The sequence below is a fragment of the Pelophylax lessonae genome, assembly GCF_965119305.1.
Source record: "Pelophylax lessonae genome assembly, chromosome: 12".
Classification (NCBI taxonomy): Eukaryota; Metazoa; Chordata; class Amphibia; order Anura; family Ranidae; genus Pelophylax; species Pelophylax lessonae.
In genome coordinates, this window is record NC_138779.1 from 94,543,887 (window position 1) to 94,565,502 (window position 21,616).

At 39.3% G+C, this 21,616-nt stretch overlaps 1 protein-coding gene across 2 annotated transcripts in view; it reads right to left on the reverse strand.

Annotated features, from left to right (window-relative positions):
- The window catches only part of TTYH1 (tweety family member 1), a 311,500-nt gene that overhangs the window by 133,278 nt on the left and 156,606 nt on the right, over window positions 1–21,616 (reverse strand). The gene's annotated exons all lie outside the window — the stretch shown is intronic.

Here is a 21,616-nt window from a genome sequence, read left to right on the forward strand (position 1 = left end):
GGATCACCCCCCATCCCCCCCCAAGCAGTGAGTGAGCCTGCTCTGCGAGCAAGGACAGTTATATTCCTGACAGGCTTTCATCCCAGGTTGTCTGATTCCCCATAAGGGAGCTTAGCATTCTCACAGATGTGAGTACATTCTTACATTTTGCTAAATAAAAATAAGTGCAGCACAGTATATTTATATCCCTCTAGTGAAAAAACAAACTCATAGTTCTCACAATATAATATTTAACAGATCAATAATAAAAATCAAACAAATAATACATTGCCCATTGTGCTGAAAATGATGTGCAAATAAATGTCAAACTAACATCATGTGTATTAGTGCACTTTAATCATCCAGTTCACTTCACATCTACTAGACGTTGAATAGATCTGCTTCATCGGGGGTGCCGATATATCCTTCTTTTATTAAATAGATATTTTCATAGTAGGAAATTGCACAAAGGATTACAACACAACTCTCCCCACATATAGGAGGCGGGGGGTTATAAAACTGGAATGTGTAATTCTACGACTATAAACTGAATCCTTGGTTTCAGGCTGGGAAATGATTGGAAATCAACATCTATAACAGTGTTTCTCAACTCCGGTCCTCAGGGCACACTAACAGGCCAGATTTTAAGTATTACCTTGGGGAGATGCAGACTAGAATACTGCAATCACTGAGCAGCAAATGATATCACCTGTGATGTATTTCATTTTTTTTTTTTGCAAACCTGGCCTGTTAATGGATCCTGAGGATGGGAATTGAGAAACACTGATCTTTAACAACGGGAGGGATCAGGAGCCCTATTTCCCAAGACTGCACTCACTTTTTGTGCTTTTTGTAAGGTTAATGGAGCCCTATGTTTTCCCATCAATAATAGGACAAGACAAAGATGTCCCTTGTCATCATTGTTTTTTGCCCTAGTTATTGAATTGCTCTTCTATAACATTAGACCAAACCTTGAGATAAGGGGCATAAACATCAGGTCCATGGAACAAAAGCTTTCAAAATTCGCTGATGATATCTTACTGTATATTATATAGTGGACCCTGGTATATACCTACCTAATATCATCCCAGAATCATAACAGTTTGGTCAACTGTTAAATTTCAAATTTCTAATTACAAGAAATCAAAGATCCATTCTGCAGCCCACTAAACATGATGCAATAGTTTAAATCTTCCCTCCCCTTCACATGGAAAGCGCACACTTTGCAATGCTTCAGTACTATTACCTATTTTAATTTTTTCCCCCTTATTATCTACCTCCTAAAAACTGTCCCAATAGGACTGTCACAAGCTTTATTCATCCAGATGCATAGGTTAATTAGTGACTACATACTGTTTGACAACTTTAAAAGACCCAATTTAGAGGAGGTGCTGGACCGCCAAGACTTACATTTATATTATCGAGCAACAACATAGATCAGGATACTTAAAGTGATTGTAAAGTCTTGTTTTTTTTTTTTTAATTAACAAACATGTTATACTTAGCTGCTCTGTGTTGGTTTTGCACAGAGTGGCTCAAGTCCTCCTCTTCTCGGGTCCCTCTTCTGTGCTCCTGTTGCGTGTCCCCACAGCAAGCAGCTCGCTGTGGGGGAAACCGAGCCAAGTCACAGCTCCCTGTGCCAATTCAGACACGGAGCCATGACCCCGCCCGCGACCTCTCCTGATTGGCTAACTGACTTTGATTGAGAGCAGCGGGAGCCAATCATGCCACACTGCTATCTTAGCCAATGAGGAGGGGAGTCCCGGGCAGCTGAGACACTCCTGCAATATTGCTGGATAAAGATGGGCTCAGGTAAGTATTTGGGGGGCTGCTGCACATTGAATGTATTAAGATAAAAAAAAACCTTCTGCCTTTACAATCCCTTTAAATTACATCATAACACAAAGGATAAAGCTTGGATCACTCTAGAAAAGTAATTGGCATGGCGTAATCTGGTGAATACCCCATGCCTACATTCTACCCACAGTGCCCTATCATTCGAGATGTCCCATCTTTCAATTACTATTTTAAAATTCTGGGCTCAATTACGAAGGGGCCCTTGCAAAACCCATCATGCCCTGGATAAAAAAGGTATCTCCATTCCAAATAAATATTAACCACTACAGCTGCTGTTTCATGAAACACACACCTCTAACAAGTGCTACAAAAATAGCATGCTCCTGCAAAAACTAAAGACTGTTAAAGCCGTATTCCTCTCCTTAGGAAACAGGAGCAATGCCTTAACAGCTTTTTTAACCAGGGTGCCTTCAGGTTTCTTCAGGGGTGCCTTGGCAAAATGCCTAAAAATTGCCCCAAAACTGTATACAAGCCAGTGGGTGTATCAAGCCTACCTTTTAGTTAACCCCCTCAACTCCAGGAGATTTTACCCCTTCATGACCAGACCATAATTTGCTGTGCACTGTGCCACAGAGTTTTCTTTTGGTGGTATTTGATCACTACTGGGTTTTTTATTTTTTTATTATATAAACAAAACAAGACTGAAAAGTTTGCAAAAAAAAGTATTTTTTTTTACTTTCTGCTATAAAAAAATTCCCAATGAAAATATTTTAAAAATCTAATTTTTCATCAATTTAGGCCAATATGTATTCTGCCATATATTTTTGGTAAAAAAAAGTCCCAATAAGTGTATATTGATTGGTCTGCGCAAAAGTTATCTCGTCTACAAACTAGGGGAGTAATTTTTATTTATTTTTTTACTAGTAATGGCGGAGATCAGCAATTTTTAGCGGGAATGCGACATTGCAGCGGACAGATCGGACACCTAAGTGACACTTTTGACACTTTTGAGAGGACCAGTGACACTAATACAGTAATCAGTGCTAAAATAATGCACTGTTACTGTACTAATGACACTGGCAGGGAAGGAGTTAACACCAGGGGCGATCAAAGAGTTAAGTGTGTCCCTAGGAGATGCTTTCTAACTGTATGAGGGTTGAACTCACTGGATGAACACAGAAACCTGTGTTCCTAAATAAGAGAAACACAGCATCCTTGTGTTCATCTCTGAAAGAACAGCAGTCTGCCTTGTTTACATCAGCAGACCGCTGTTCTGTCTGCATGGGGAGTGATTGCAAGTGGCCGGCGGACATTGCATCTGCCGGACCTGCTGATTTACTCCCCCTCTGGCCAATTGACATGGGTGCGGGCCCCTGTTGGCGCGCACCCCCCCCCCCCCCTCTATCTGTTACATAAAGCAACGTACATGTACGTTGTTTTGCGTAATAGAGCTGACCTGCTGCAGTAAAACTACAGCGGCTGGTCGGCAAATGGTAAAGTTAAACATAGCTTTACTATTTGGCTATGTTACATAAAAATCATTCTTATGTAATACTGTTTTAATGGACAGACTTCAAATCTTAAAGCGGTAGTATACTCCGCTATTTGACTTTTACCTACAGGTAAGCCTATAATAAGGCTTACCTGTAGGTACAATTAATATCTCCTTAACCTGCTCGGCCACTCACAGCAGCGGAGCTGCCAACCCAGGAAGAGCCGCCGAGGAAGCATGTCAGTGCCCTCAGTGTTGTCCAGACGACCGTGTCGGGCTTCGTTCTAAGGTAAGTATTTCATAATGAGCTAATATGCGATACATACATAGCTCATTATGCCTTTGTCCTGCAGGGTTTGTTTTTTTTTTTCAGGAGTATACAAGCGCTTTAGTCTCCATTCACATTAGTACGACTTGTCAGGCGACTTGGCCAACCTGACAAGTCACGCACCGTCGCGGTCCATTGACTGCTACAGGAACCGTTCTAATAGGAGCGACACAAGTCCGACTTAGAAAAAGGGTCCTGTACTACTTCGGGGCGACCTGGAGCAACTTGCATAGACATTCATTTTAAGAAGTCCGTGCAAGTCGTGCCGAGGTCGCGGTGCACGCGACTTCACAGGTCGCCCCCGAAGTCGTGCTGCTTCAGTGTGAACCGGCACTTAAATTTTGGGGGTGTGCAAAATGTGTAAATATTGTGTTTATAATAAAAAACAGGAAAATGCTTTTTTTTAAAAAAAAATTTCACTATTTCTTCCAAAAAACCTAGGAAATAAAAATATACGTATAAAAACCTGCTACCCTATCTGTCCCAAAAAATGTGGAACTGAGACATCTCCGAAACTGAAAAACACTCTGGGACTCAAGGGGATTAAGGGAGAAAATGGTCCCAGGACTCAAGTGGTTAAGTGACCGCATCGTTTTAAACAGGCATGCTGTGTCATGGAATGAAAACAGCAATGAACTTCCTGAGAGTGATACCATTAGTAGCTAAACGCATTGTCTGCAGCGAGAAAATGATTCTCCTCTCCGGGGCACCGCATGCTTATGACTTGTTGTGTACTCTGTATGAATGCACAATTGAATGTAGTAAAGGCAGAATGACAGTGTCTCTGTCTATAATCATCTGTCTGGAAAAAAAAAAAACTCAATGCAGCCTTTTCAGTCATTATAAATGCAAATTATTTTCTGGACTTATTCATAAGTTTTATATGTATTTAGTGCAAGAAAATTTGAACAACCAAACATTAATGGTGTCATGTCCCTCGTAGTTTCCTTTTGTCAATATAGTCCTAACTGAGTCTGATCAGTGAGCTTTCATTTTGCTAAGTGAACAATTTGATTGATTTACTAAAAGAATAGAGTTTGTTCACTTAACAAAATGTATGGACACTGCAATGTGAATGTTTTAAATTAACCTAAACCCTTTTACACATGGGCTGAATGTTGGGCAGCATCTGCCAGTTTAATAGAGACTGGCTGATATTCGGCTCATGTGTACTGGACTCGGTCCGACAGAGGCCGGCCATTCGGACAGCTTCTGTCGAAGGGGTATGGCCGAAAAAGGTCTGTTGACCAGCTCCTGATCTGCATTCTCAGCCAACCACTGAGAGCACTGACCGGAGTGTTTTGGCGGGGGGCCGTCCTCCTGCCAGCACACAATAGAACAGCGGGGGAGTTGAAATATCTAGGAATTAAACTATCACCGTACCCAGAAAAGCTTTATAAGATAAATTTTTTGCCCTTATTAAATGAAGTTAAAACAGAACTAAATAGACTAACACCAAGAGCTATATCATGGATGGGAAGAGTTAATATCATAAAGATGGTAATTTTACCTAAAATATCATATAAATTCCAGATGATACCAATACGGATCCCACAGGTTTTTTTTAAAACATTAAAAGCACTAATAACCAAGTTTGTATGGAAAAATAAAAAACCAAGGATTAAATACACAACATTGAGCAAGAGTAAGGGAGAGGGGGGATTAGCACTGCCAGACTTAAAAAAATATTATCAGGCATCAATTCTTACACGGGTGTTGGAATAGGGAAAAAAAGAGAGTGAGAAAAACTGGGTAAAACTCGAAAACATAATGAGTGACACAGATTTGGGTAAAATGATTTGGATTCCATCAAAATTTAGAAAATTAAATAGTAATTCACACGGCATTACACGACAGGCACTGAAAATTTGGGATATGATACACGCCAGAGAGAAATGGAAATATAACTCACCATTAATACCACTTCAGGATACTACATTTTTTGCACCAGGGGAGGGTAAGGATTATGGAAAATGGATGGGAGAAGGAGACGTTAGGTTGAAGGATATTATGAAACAGGGAAAAATTGCCAGTTTTGCAGAATTGAAAAAGGGGAGGGACTGGAACCTCACCGAATGGAGGTACGGCCAGTTGAAACATTTTGTTAATTCTCTCCCCCAACCGATCAGAGAAAAAAATGATTTACTACCATTTGAACGGATATGTACATCTAAGAAAATACGAAATAGTATTTCAAATGTGTACAAAATTCTTAATGAAGGAGAGGAGCTGGCAAGGCCTCCATTCATGGAAAAATGGGAAAAGGACCTTGGTGTCCATGGTGAAAGCTTCCAATGGGAAAAAAGTTTGAAACTGGTTCACTGCTCCGCAATAGATATGAACATGGCAGAAACCAATTATAAGCTGCTCTCCCGATGGTACAATACCCAAGATAAAGTGGGGAATTTTCAAGGGGAGAACTCAAAATATTGCTGGAGGGGATGTCAAGAAATGTGTACAATAGCCCATATCTGGTGGGAATGCCCAAAAATCAGAAAATATTGGCAGGAAGTACTAGGCGGAATCAAAGAAATTACCAACATAGACATTAAAGAAGATCCATGGGTGTGCTTATTTCACGGGACTAAAATGTCGATAACACAATATAAAAAATCCTTGATCCCCCACTTGTTAAACTCAGCAAAAAGTTTAATCCCCCTACATTGGAAAGAGAAGGAACCTCCATCATATAAAGAATGGCTTTTACGTGTAGAGAAAACAAGAAAGTTAGAATTGTTAAGAGTGTGGGGGGAAGAACAATATGAGAATAGGATAGAGATCTGGGAGAAATGGCAAAATTTCAAAGAAAAAAGGGATTGTCTTTAGATGTAAGAAAGAGAGGGGGGTCGATACGGGGAAAATAGGGGGGAAGGGAATAGGGAGTTAATTGGGAAAAAGGTTTTTCTTGTGAAAATGATAAGGATTTGTATTGTATTATTACCTTTGTATTTGAAAATCTTTAATAAAGAAATATAAAAAAAAAAAAAAAGAACAGCGGGGGAGATCGCTATACTAATGTCAGATTGTTAGTACAGAGGCTCCGACCTGAGCTGTCAGGTTTTTTTTTTTCACTCAGTCCTGCTAGGTTGAAAGAAAAAAAAAAAACTACCCAATCATTACAAGGGACACCCAATCATTACAAGGGAAGAAAAAAAATGTTTTTTTGCTTGTGCATGGCTGATTTATAGAAGAGAACACAGCTGCCTTTTTTCACAAGAATAAAAAGATACACATAGTGGCGCAAGCAAAAAGGCATAAGAAAACTAATGAATGTCCATAGGGCAGTCTTACAGACTACCCTTATTGTCCATGTTGTATATGGGGAACGATGTTTAGCTCAGAGCCAGCCTGGAGGGGAGCGGAAGCAGTCTCCAAACATGTAATGTAAAACAGAGAAAAGACAGGCACCTCTGAGTTAGGACTGTAAAAGTTTAATGTTGCAGAGTACATTAAAAACGTACATAGAAGTAAGTGGATACAGATGCACAGGTGATCCGGTGTCTGGGGTCTGCATGGGGACACTTCTGGGGTCCACTGTAGTTGCTTGTCTCGTGTTCCTGTCCAGCAGGAAGTGGTGATGACGTGGAAGGACGAGTCCGAGGGCTGGACCACATGATGAGCCGCAGCGTCTGCCATCTGGGAACCACCGGCAGGCTCACAAAGCGTTTCGGAGCATGCACACTGCGGAGGAATACCAGCGCATGCTCCTTTGTCAAGCTAGTGTATTGGGAGTAGGCCATGCTTATTTATATGCTCTAGAGCAGTGCTCCTCAACTCCGGTCCTCAGGGCCCACTAACAGGCCAGATTTTAAGTATTACCTTGGGGAGATGCAGACTAGAATACTGCAATCACTGAGCAGCAAATTATATCACCTGGGATTTATTTCAGTTATCTTGCAAACCTGGCTTGTTAGTGGGCCCTGAGGACCAGGGTTGAGGACCACTGCTCTAGAGTAGTGCCACCGGGTGGGAAGAATGCGTAAGACACTTCACGGGAGGACACTGTAACTCCATCTAGTGGAAGGCAACGTGCACTGATCGACCAGGAGGCATACTTACCAACAAGCATGCTGGTGACACCATCAATAAATAAGTACACAAGGAAAACAAGAAAAAATAAAGAACAAATAGGTTTTTGGATAGGAAATGATTAATGTGCTTAAAATATGGAAAGAGGAAAAATAATAATAATAAAAATAAAAATGAATATAAAAAGAATAATAAAAATAGAATTAAAAACTAAAAATGAAAAATAATACATGAAAAATAAAAAAATAATAAATAGAAATGTGCATATGTCAATATAAATGGTAATGGAACCAGGGAAATGTCTATACATAAAAATATTTTTAGAAAAATGGAAATGGAAAAAAAAAGGGGAATATAAAATTAAAATGTGAGGAATATATGAAAAGGAATATGAAATGTAAATTCATACAATGTAAATAGATAATGAATCATATGGATAATGCCACACAATGGCAGAGAAATATATGTAAAAGTGAAAACAGATGTCACACATATATATAAATATATATATATGTTTCAAATGAAAAAGCTAATTTTATTTATAGGTGTGTATGTATTAATAAGGGAGATTAGATGGAATTAAAGATTAGGGATATGGTTGTGTTACTATTTCGTGGTGATTGGGGATAAAGGTAAAGGTAAATTAATCTGATACTAGATTTAAGAGGATCAAGAGGAACCACTGGTGGAAATATTCTTAGCTGTTGGAAATAAATATGAAATGTAAATATTTGCCTTTTTCACAAAGCTTGGAGAACATAGACTTTCCAAAGCGACCATTCACTTTGTGAACAGCCTCTATCTACCCCAAAATTTAATGAACAAAGTCTTGTGATTAAAAGGATATCACACTTGTGATTTATTTTTGATATAATGGCGTGGTAAATTGCAAAACAAAAGTTTAAGGTTTACTTGTTCACGTCCTGTTTTTAAAAATAGCCAGACTAGTGCACAGCTTCATCTATAGCACCTGCCTGTCACCTAATGGCACATGTACACAGGGTGATTTGGCCCATACAGAGCAAAAAGTGGCCTTTTTTTGGTACCCAGGAGGCACAGATGTAGAGTATAGCCTGATGCCGGTAGCCTGTCGAAAGTAATTTATTAAAGGCCCCCTAAGACTTGAGGCATGCATGTTAGTATGAAGGAACTGCATGTTGATTGTATGGTGTTGTACTCATGTGGATTCAATGTCATCTCAAGGTCAGAGGCCAAATTACTTCTCAAGGCCCCACATACAGAGGGATAACATCTTGTACACTTGTCTTTTCACTGACTATGGAGACATTTTCAAGTAAATAGTGCTGAGCACTGATTGTTCTCTACCAGCTTTTCACAACATACTTTGCTCTTTAATCATGTTCATCCCTGAATGCAGAGAGAGGAACCACTGCACTTTGCAAGGCCTAGCACACCATAGTTCCAATTCTAGTCCCTAGGAGGGTTCCATTCCACAGCGATCCCAAAGATAGGGACCTTGCCGCTTGGTAGGGTTCTCCAAGTGCCAAGCTTCCCTTACCTATGGAACCTCCGTCATGGATCACCACCGTTCCCTCTCCTGAGCTGGCTGCTCCTCCTTCTTATCACTCTTTAGGTAATTTCCTCAAGGGTTAACCAGTATTTTTACATTTCACTTCATAATCCGAAGGGTTAACTTGCAATTGTATGCTTCGTTTATCAGTACATTGTAAAAGCACATTCATGTCCCCTTTTTTTCCTATGTAATCAGACCAGGTGACTCACACTTCGCTTATTGAATAAAGTCATATTCACAGACTTCATAGAAGTATATTTCGTGCAATACAAAGAATCATAATTCAATTTCCACTCTCTCTCTCTCTAGTATGCACCTTATAGTCTTGTACCTGCTTTCGCTTTGCTGTGTGGTGCTGTACATATCTCTTTTAGGATTAGTTGCATCCCTGCAAAGGAATCACAAATAGGCCAGTCATTGGAACCCATACCGGGGTTCCACTAAGAAAGGGCTCCACTGTAAAGTCCAGTTTACATCCTCACACTGTCCTCACCGGTTGCTTCCCATCCCTGAACCGACCAGGGCCTGTCTGCTCCTGCATATATCACCTCAGAAACAGGATTGACATGAGTAAGGGAAGGCACAGCACAACAACGAGTGTTACCACTGCAACACCACACATGAAAGGTTTATGTGGCAAACACATTTAACTTTTTGGCACCTTGCTACATGCTGCTATGTTTGCAGAACTTGGATGTTCCTCAGTATCTGTTTTTGATTTCTTTGGAATGTTCAAGGCACTAAATGTAGGAGTGACCAGAAATAGTCCCTGGCATGGCATCAAGGGCTCAGTGACCAGGTCTTGCTTGCAGCAGGCAGAAGCAGAGTCCATATCCAAGCAAGGGTCTGGGCAGGTGGAAATCGGGGAATAGTCCAATTTCTAAAGCAAGAGTCTGGGCAGGCAGTGATCAGGGAGTATTCTGTTAGCCAGGCAATGGGTCAGCAACAGGAGAATCTACAATACGATGTTCAGCACTTAGGACAGAGCCAGGGGTGTGAGGCCACTGGAACAATCTGAGGGGAAGGCTGAAAACCCTTCAAGAGCAGTACTGAAGCCGCCAAGAGGGGAAAATAGCGTGTTGCTGCCAGAGTCAGACCTGTTGTCTGGAAATTACCAACGAGTGGGTGAGTAGTGGCAGTAAAAGGCAGTTGGAGCAGCCACAGGGAGGGACCCAGTAGTAATCTGGCTCACACTCCTAACAGAATTTAGCAGATGTTCCATGTAATACCACTGGTGAACCCCTGTCTAACTCAAAGTTCAGAGTCTTTGGCCTTCTTGACTGGCCAGGCCAGGATGATGAAACTCACACTGTAAATGCATGGGAGTTTCTTCACTCTGGCACAGAACTGTGCAAAAACTGTACACTGAAGTGTGCATATAGAGCTCAGTGTAGACAATGCAAATCCTGACAATCCGGGAGAAGCATATAGGACACAAGAGACACACAGAGTAAAGTATTTTTTAAAAAAAAACACTGATATGTAGGATTTTATGACAGAAAACACTCTGGGGGGAATTCAATAAAGCTGCTATGCCATTATTCTGGAGTTAATTCCTCCTATTAATGTTTTGTGTTGAATTTATGAAGCACTTGCAACACTTTTGGTTCTGACAGAGACTTGTCTACCAAATTCAGGTAGTTCAGAAATGCATCACTTTTACATTGGGGAAGATTTACCAAAACTGGTGCACACAGAATCTGGTGCAGCTGTGCATAGTAACCAATCAGCTTACAACTTTAGCTTGTTCAATTAAGCTGTGACAATAAAATCTAGAAGCTGATTGGTTACTCTGCACAGTTGCACCAAATTCTGTGTTCTCCAGTGTTAGTAAACCTCCCTCATTGTGGCACATTGAATGTGCCAAATGTGAAAGTGGGGCTAATTAATTCTGAGAGGCTCAGGCAGATTTTGCGAAAGTGTCTCTTGTGCATTCTAAAAGGGACGAAGAATGCGCCTAATTCATATACCTTTCTAGGACTTGTACTCGAATTCGGCTCATGCTGCGCCACTTTTAGTATGCACATAAGACACTTTCGCAAAATCTGTCTGAGCCAGTTTTCCTCTCTGTACACCAAAAGAGAGTTGGTCTTAATTAGCACCACTTTTACATTTAGGGCATAAAATGTGACACAATGCAAAAGTAGTGCATTTAATGCGTCAAAAAGTGGTGCATTTAGAGCTACCTGAATTTGGTGCACAAGTCGCAGTTAGAACCAAAAGTCTCGCAATCCTTTCATGAATTCTGTTTATTACAAGAGGGATTAATGCCAGAATAGTGGCGCAGCAGCTTTATTACATTTCCTCCAGCATGTCTCTTCTGTCATACAAAGCCTACATGTTAGTGTTTTTTAAGACTTTACTTCCACTTTAAATGTATGTTTTTTTCTCAAAACATTTATTTGTAACTATTTTTGAAATTCTTTATATTATACAGTTAAAGTCTTTCTTAGCAAAGGAAATAACTGCATATATCAATAAAGCGCTGAAATATCCCCGTTTTTAGCTTCTGTTAGTATTTCTATTGTTTACCACGGCACATTCCTGTCTTTTAAATAAGCTTGTATCAGTAGTAAAGTTGAACTAATGATGGGAAAGGACCTATACCCTGTGGGGGTCCATTCACCTCTCCTCCCTCCATATTTCTTTTATATCAAGTTCCCTCCCACCTTCTTCTGGTCTCCATGGAGACAAGCGTTACCGCTGTGGCAGAGGAACCATTATCATGCTAATGGCTCCCTTTTCTTCTTCTGGAGGAATTCTTGGTGGGAAAATGATAGTACTTTAAAAGATGGGAGGGGTAGTGAAAATCCTCCCCACCCCCCCTCCCTGGAAAATGTGACTCCTTAAAAACAACCTCCAAAATGAGATCCTGTGGGAAGCTGAACACGTCTACTTCTTTTTTTTAATATTTTTATTTTATCTTGTTTGGTCCCTTCCCAGTTCACCTTGTTTGCACAGAGAGAGTTTAGGATTACATTCATTGTTGGTTTAGTTGTCTTCTGAACTATGAAAGTTTTTTATAAAGGGTTTTATATACTATATATTACCAATGCTAGCAACGTTAAGACGTTATCACTGAAATAACATTTTAACAAGAGAAATGCTAGGAGAACTCATAGCGTTGCCCTTAGCAATTAATTTTCATATATATATATATATATACAGAATATAGTATCTAAAAATATAAATGAATAAATATATATACATATATATATATATATATATATATATACTGTATATATATATATATATATATATATTTCACAGATGCGGTGAGCAGCACAACAGCATTGGTTCATTAGATTCGTGTGCAAAGCAATCAAGGGATTGCTGCACAAATATTCTTTCTTTTATTGGAAAAACATCCAAAAAGTACATACCAGTACAATTGCAGAGTATTTCATTTAGTAACGTTTCGGACTCTAAAGTTAACGTCCTTCCTCATACAGAAATACATCTAAGGCTGGCCATACACTATACAATTTTCTTATTCAATTTCCTTTAGATTTACCTTAAACTATGTAGTGCAAGGGCCTGTCTGATTGCATACAAATTGAAAGTGTTTAGGTTTGACCTCATATTATATGGTTTTGGTAAATCTAAAGGAAAGTCGAACAAGAAAATTGTATAGAGTATGGCCAGCCTAAATCTTCATACGAATACAAAAGCTTATATATGCTCAATATCAATTAAGAATCCACCAAGTCATCAATTATTAATTAATTCACCCAGGTGTCTCCAATTGGTCATTAAGAAGACTGAGATAAGGTTACAAGGATTGGATCCTTCCCCCCATACAACTAGTAGTATCCAGTATATTCTGTCCTAATGGTAAAAAAAAGGAGGAATATTTATCAATATGATAGCTCAAAAAGAAAAAAAAAAAAAAAAAAAAAAAAAAAATATATATATATATATATATATATATATATATATATATATATATATATATATATATATATATATATATATATATATATATATATATATATATATATATATATATATATATATATATATTAATATCAGGTTTCTTAACTGTTCCTTACTTTCTGCAAAAATAAATAAATAAATATACTTAGAATAACCTTTTGCCTACTGGGGATAAAATTTAAAACATTTTTGCAAACATGGTAAAATCAGCAATTTTTTCTAGAAATTACTGTAAATCCCTCAAAAATATATATTTTCTGAAAGCAGAGACCCTGGAAAATAAAATGGTGGTAATTGCAATTTTCTTTATGTTGAACGATATTTGATACTTGATGTTTATATACACGTGCTCAGCCTATGCTGTGCTTTTTATATGGGGGTGTATGCAGGGGTGATAAGGGTGCTTAAAAAAATAAATTATTTTTATTTATTTTGTATAATTTTTTATAAATTGTTTTAAAGGATAAGTACAGCCAAAGCTCATTTGGCTGTACTTCTCATGTGGATGACAGGAGTACAGTTCGTTCTGCCCTCCTGTGACCCATTTTCAGCAAACAGTGGGATAAAGCTGATGTCACAGAGCCGGTCCATGCTCGGGAAGGACCGCGAGCATATAGTAGGGATCCACCCACATGCTTTGACCAGCAGCTGGCTCAGGCTGACAGTCAGCAGCTCTCTGCTCAGGGAGCTGTGAGGACCGAGCGATCAGCAGTGTTTGATAATTCGGTACTGTTAGAGCCGGCGAGGGACAGATGCAGCATCAGACTGATGATGCATCCACCTAGGAAAGTATGTTTCTTAAAAAAAAAAATGTTTCCCATACTCCTTTTTTTAAGTGTGTTTTGCCACAACATTTCATATTGCTGATAGGTGTCTGTTGTACCATGTACTTGTATGAAAAATGATCCTGTTCTCTTTGCATTGATTCCTTTGTGTATTATTCCTGGTGATCCTGCCAGTCCCCCTGTTTCCCTATTTAAACTGACCACATTATGCATAAGAGCACATCCATCACAGTTTTCTTTTTTGCATTCTAATTGAGAGCATAGCCTGCCTGTGCTCCAATGGTCAGACCTGTGCTGACATGTCCCCTTGCACAACTCTTAACTGGGAAGATTAGTGATCTGTTGTTTCTCTGCCTCCTGCCACCCCCTCTCCTCCCGCACCTCCTGAGTGTCTAAAATCATTGATTAAAAAAAAAAAGAAAAACAAGGTACTTCTAATTTTTTTTTTTTTTTTTAAATACAAAATGTTTGCTTAGTATTTATATTTTAAACTGAATAGGTTGTATTACAAAGTAAGGGTTCACATATACTTTACCTTTATTGCTATCACAAAGGGGGCTAACAAGCCCACTATGTGATAGCATGGGCAGGCGACAGGTACTTTTTATGAAAACACGGGGGGTCTTCCATCCTTTGAAAGCCCCATAAGAGTGATCAGGTGGCTCTAGAGATCACTTCTATCAGAAGGTCGTTCACCAGCTCCTAACTTCTTCCCATTCATTTTACAATAGGCCAGCAGGAGCACTGTTGTTCTGGGAGGATGTCATATGACATATGCCGTCCTCCCAGGATCACTTCTCGCATTCACGACGGGCCATGCTCTGGTGCGATCTGTCTCCCGCCGTGTCCACCGGACATGACCGATGACAGATTATTGTACCTGTCAATAATCTGCCGGTACCATGTGCCCATTGTGGCCAACCACAGCAGATCACATGACAGTTGTACACAATGAAAGGCTTTGATTCATTCTGTTCATTGTGTACTATTGTGATGAGCTCTGTGATTGATCACTGTCAACACATGGTACAGACAGAGCCAATTGCAGCCCCTCTGTACCATGTGATTAACTGTGGCCAATCACAGCTAATCACAGTAGTAAGCACTGAATGAGTAGTTTTCATTAAGAAAAAATGGTTGCTTACAACTGTAAAATTTACAGTTATAAGCAATCATGTGCAAAAAAAAAAAATCCTGATCACCTCCCAGTTTACTTTGGTAACACTGTATTACTCTGGTCACTGTATGTAAAAAAAATGTAAAAGAGAAAAAAAAATGCAACAAAAAATAAAAAATATTAGGAAATTTGAATAAAAAGAAAGAATTAATTTTTTTTTTTTTTTTTACATACTGTCACCAGTCATTGTCCCTGCTCACTGCAACAACAGTTATATGATGATTCTGTACTGCACTGGTGACAGTATGTAAAAAAAAAAATTAAAAATCAAATGTTTTTAATTTCTTTATTTTCCAAAAAAGTGTGACAAAAAATTACAACTTCAAAAAACATCACCATGCCTCTTACTAAATATAGTGCCTTGAAAAAGTATTCATTCCACTTGAAATTTTGTCATGTTACAACCAAAACTGTAAATGTATTTTATTGGGATTTTATATGATAGACCAACACAAAGTGGCACATTTTGTACTTGAAGTAAAGGGGGCTGAATACAAATGCACTGCACACTTTTTAGATATTTATTTGTAAAAAAATTTGAAAACCATTTATCATTTTCCTTCCACTTCACAATTATGTGCCACTTTGTGTTGGTCTTTCACATAAAATCCCAATAAAATAAATTTACGTTTTTGGATGAAATGTAGAAATGTGGAAAATTTCAATGGGTATGAATACTTTTTCAAGGTACTGTACTTTGGACTGACTACTTTCCAAAAAGGGGGCATTTAGGGGATATTTGTACTGTCCTGGCATTTTCATGCCTCAAGAAATGAGGTAGGCCATCAGTACTAATTAATATACAGTGATTTGGATTATTTTCTCCAAAAGAAATGTAGCAGTATACATTTTGGCTTAAATTTATAATGAAATAATATTTTAGAAAAGGTTTGGCACACAAAAACACCTCTTCGCACAAGTGTGAATCAAAAGTGACAAATGTGCACAATATACATGTGAATGCCACTAAACATCCACTGTTGCATTTAGCAGCAACAAATAGAAAGACCAGGGAATATGTATGCCTGAGCTCTTCATAGTACTGAAACTTTATTTATGTAGTTTCAGCACCTAAATTCTTAAAGTCAAACCAAAATCATAGATTTAACGGTTTCCAAAAACAGACTTTAGGGTCTCCAATCCCGGATCTATGCCCCTCATTCGGTGTATTCCACTGAGGGTGCAGTTCAGGCTAGGAGATACCATGTAATCTACAGATCAAGGAGAGAAAAATCTCAGCCACCACACACCATACAAGCCCAGCCTGTAATAGGCGATAACATCCTCAGCCTAACTCCATCAAGGCCACTCCCTCTGACATGTTTCACCCCACCCATGGGGCTTAGTCATGGAGCTTACCATGACTAAGCCCTGTGGGTGGGACAAAACATGTCAGAGGAATGGCCTGGATGGAGTTAGGCTGAGGCTGTTTTTACCTAATACACACTGGGCATGTATGGTGTGCGGTTGCTGAGATTTTTCTCTCCTTGTTTTGCGGATTTCAACAAACAGTTACATTCCTGGCATTCCAGGAATTCGAACTGTCACATTTACTTGTGCTCTCAATCAAATAGTCAAACCATCCAATGGCTGGTGTTATAGCTGATCAAATGTGCAGGCAGTTGCAGGTGAAACAGAGGCTAAGAATGCAGCTTCTTTGGCTGAAAAGGATAGGAGGGTTTCGTTTCACTTTAATATTTTACTTTTTCATTTAATTATAAAAAATAATCCTACTTTTTACAAATAAAAACTGGGACACTAGGCATGAAGGTTGGTGTCTTAAGGACAATTGGCAGCAAGTGTGTACCTTTTTCCCATTTTGAGCCCCGTCTGCTTACCCTTTAACATTTGTAGAGTGCTTTCCAAGATGTTCCCCCCAAAATGGGGTACTTGTTAGGGATATGTCTGAGGTGTCTTCAGCAACCCTAGTGACCAGGATGGGGTTCTAGAACTATGTGGAAGAGCCACCTCTTTTGCCCCATGGGGGGAAAGTGGCTGGCCACTTATTTCTGGACAACTGGATTTGGGTGTTCCTTGGACCCCTAATCCATTCATTACATGCGTGGTTATAGAAAGAGTTAAAATGGAAACACACACACATACAAATACTCATGAAAAAAAAAGTTGTAATCTTCTTTAGGAGGAAATCAGGGCACCGAGTGAAAGCATTCAGTCAGCTACTAATTCTTTTCAGAAAACATAACAAACAAACCAGTAAATTCTCCCAATCTACTTTAATCTGAATTCTGTTATTCTCCTGCAGAATATGGAGGAGGGGAGTAGGAATGTACTTCACTATGTCTGTGTTATGCACACTGAACAAAATTATAAACGCAAAACTTTTGTTTTAGCCACCATTTTTCATGAGCTGAACTCAAAGATCTAAGACTCTTTCTCTCAAATATTATTCCCAAATCTGTCTAAATCTGTGTTAGTGAGCACTTCTCCTTTGCCGAGATAATCCAACCACCTCACAGGTGTGGCATATCAAGATGCTGATTATACAGCATGATTATTGCACAGGTGTGCCTTTAGGCTGACCACAATAAAAGGCCACTCTAAAATGTGCAGTTTTATAACACAGCACAATGTCACAGATGTCACAAGTTTTGAGGGAGCGTGCAAATGGCAAGCTGACTGCAGGAATGCCCACCAGAGCTGTTGCCCGTGATTTGAATGTTCTTTCCTCTACCATAAGCCGTCTCCAAAGGCGTTTCAGAGAATTTGGCAGTACATCCAACCGGCCTCACAACCGCAGACCACGTGTAACCACCCCAGCCCAGGACCTCCACATCCAGCATCTTCACCTCCAAGATCGTCTGAGACCAGCCACCCGGACAGCTGCTGCAACAATCGGTTTCCATAACCAAAGAATTTCTGCACAAACTGTCAGAAACCGTCTCAGCGAAGCTCATCTGCATTGCCGTCCTCATCGGGGTCTCAACCTGACTACTGCAGTTTGTCGCCGTAACCGACTTGAGATGGCAAATGTTCACATTCAATGGCGTCTGGCACTTTAGAGAGATGTTCTCTTCACAGATGAATCCTGGTTTTCTTAGATCTTTGAGTTCAGCTCATGAAAAATGGGGCAAAAACAAGTGTTGTGTTTATAATTTTGTTCAGTATAACTCCTTCCTAAATCACTAGCCACATTCACAGTTCCGAGGTGGGTTGGATCTGACCAGTGCTGAGATTATTTTTAGTATCAGGCTTTCTGTGTGAGTCAATAAGTAGGGTGCACTATCTGGTGTGTTCCAGCATCACCAGATTACAGTGAATAGGCTGTGGGGAAGTACAGCAGTGCCAAGAAAAAAAGAAAGGACTCATTAGGTGGAATGTGCTTCCTGTATGCCTCTTAAGGTTTAATCTTAAAGCAGAATTATACTTACCTCCACTCCAGTGGTGCACTGTTCATGAGCTCCCTCGCTGGTGCTGACATCTTCTACCTGGCTTCTTCCAAGTGCAACATCATCAGCCATCTGCATTGGCTGGCCCAGAATGACACAACTCCTGCACATGCACATGGTAGTCAATTTATCCTAGCAATCAGACTCTGAAGAAGAATGCCAATAGACTCGGTATAAAGGTTCGTCCCACTCGAAGTTATGGTTAAGAAGCTTATTGAAGTTGACAGTTCACAGGTGATAAGTAAAGCCAATGCATTATGGGGGAAATGCCTCCCCCTCCATCAGGGCTAGTACACAGGGAAACATTAAAAAATTGATAAGTACTGTATCTCAAAAGGAGAAATTCAATGGTGATAGGTAAGTAACTTATACACTGATATAGATCACTCATTGGAATGATAGATACATATGATAAATAGATAAGTTAAAATAAATGGATATAGAAAAATAAATAAATGTATAAAAGGACACAAATAGTTAAGATGAAAAACTCAGAAAATCATAAACTATGATCTATACTTTGCTAGGCAATAGATCATCTCAACAACGGTTTTATAAAAATCCCTTATTAAAGGATACTAAACAGTTGTGTATTCATAACAGTCAAATTCATACACTGCGCAAAAAAAATAAAGGAACACTTTGAAAACACTTAAGATCTCAATGGGGAAAAATATCATGCTGGATATCTATACTGATATAGACTAAGTAATGTGTTAGGAATGAATGGATGCCACACCGTTTGATGGAAATAAAAATTATCAACCTTCAGGGGGCTGATTTCAAAGACACCCCAAAAACCAAAGTGAAAAAATGATGCAGCAGGCTAGTCCATTTTGCTGAATTTTCATTGCAGCAACTCAAAATGGTACTCAGCAGTTTATCGGAGCATGCTAATAATGAGACGACGGATGGTGTCCTGGGGTATTTCCTCCAAGATCTGGACCAGGGAATCACTGAGCTTCTGAACAGACTGAGGTGCAACCTGGCAGCAACGGATGGCCTGAAACATAATGTCCCAGAGGGGTTCTATTGGAGCTAGGTCAGGTGAGCGTGGGGGCCATTCAATGGTATCAATTCCTTCATCCTCCAGGAACTGGCTGCATACTCTTGCCACATGAGGCCGGCATTGTTTAAACACTGTTGTCATTATTAGCGCTGCACTTAATTTTACTTCACATTGTTTATTGTAGGTTATATATTCACCTTTAGTTTTGTGCCAGCTGCTACACACATTATTTATTACTTGCGCTCACTTTATCCACTAAATTTCTACGAGGGTAGAAAAAATGTCAATGGCCTCCACCTGTAAAACCGTTCCTGTTTTGGAGGTCATCTCATTGTTGCCCATCTAATGCAACTGTTGGTAATTCCATTAACACCAAAGCAGATGAAACTGATTAACAACACGCTTTGCTACCTAACTGACCAGATCAATATCCCAGGAGTTTAATTGACTTGATGCTATACTCTGAGCAGTGTATATAAAATGGTGACAATTCATTTTAGTTAGGTCCAACGAAATTTGAAAATTACACAAAATTACAATCACATTGATAATAGGGATACTTTCTAACTAAACTCTCCTATCCTTTACAGCGAAGGAAGCTGTCATCTTAGCCTCAGTTTAAATTTGCATTTGCCATGGTGCTGCACATGTGATCATCTATGACACCAACTATTTGTTGGCTTAACAGTTCGGTTGAGAGCTAACATAAGCACACCAGTAACTGTAAGAGTTATAATTTATGGCATGATTTGAATGTAACTGATTTGGGAAAAAGTTAAATCGGTGGGTTTAATTCCAGGCCTGCCCAGTAGTTGCAATGATGAATGTGGAGATTTGATCCCAGAATGCAGATCGGTTGAAACAGAAGCGATGAAAGAGCATAGTGCCAGAGGCATGGCACAGAGGACAGAGGTCTCCTTGAGAAGATGTTTTAGAGGACAAAAAAGGAATATGTGCTCTATGCATGGTCTTGAATTGTGTCTCTCGCCAGACTTTGGAGGTGGCTATAGAGCAGGTTTTAATGTAACGCATTAAAAAGTTTTAAGCACACAGGAAATTCTGGAGTGTGATCACTGCTCAAACAATATTTTTAGGATACAAGTCCATAGTGTATATAGTGAATAGGAAATGCATTTGGACTAGTACTCCCACCACCTGCTGAACATTCCCAGAAGAGGAATTGTGCTGGGTGAATGACTGGGTGCGTCTCTGAAGAACAGCATTGGAGACAGTGAAAGTTTAGAAGCCAGAGGAGCTTTTTTTTTCTTTTTCAAGAGCATCTGCGTGATCCATTTTTATTTTTATTTTTTTGGTGGTACTCACCTCACTCCCACTTAAGTGTTTCTTAAATGTGAGCAGCTATCCTAGCTTGGTGAAGTTCCTCTTTACTGGGGTCAGAACTGTCAGAAACCGATTAAAGGTGTATGCTACTACCTCTTTGGGTACCTTCTGTCTTACAATTTCTTTTTGGACTTTAATACATTGCTTTTGCCTGCTGCTTGATCTGACTGTCAGCTTGCTTTGTGACCATGCTTGCCTGCTGCATTATGTGATCTTCAGTCTATCCATCCTAATAATTGTGTACAGCAATTGATTCTACCTGAAATTCTGCTTTGAAATCGTCGCTTGCTTGGGATCTCCTTCATTTCCTATTCAAACATAAACTGCACAGCAGTTTAAATTAGGAAGAATACATTTTTTTTGTTTTAAATAAATGTCTGTGTTTTTAATCCTTCCCATAGTCACATGCATGATGCATGACTAAAGGGTGCAAAAGGCCCCTAAGCCCAACCTTCCACAGAGGGTATTGCCAAATATTTACACCCCATGGGAGCTTATTATCACCCTTCTTGAGCACTGGGTGTGTCAAATTAAATGGTCCCATCAACATAAGTAGTATTTAAATCAGAATTGTGTTATTATGACCAACTATTCCCTGCTACATGCTGATAAATAGCTTATGAAATAGAGAATGATATGCTCTATTACATGTAAATTGATTGCAGCCTTCTAGCGACTGATTGCAATTTTTAATAGTGTGATTAAGCTTAGAAAATTTGCTGAAGATTTTGATAAATCAATACTGCATGACCTGTGGAAAAGAAAAGAATTTGGATTTTGCATAGGAACAAAGTCTTACATT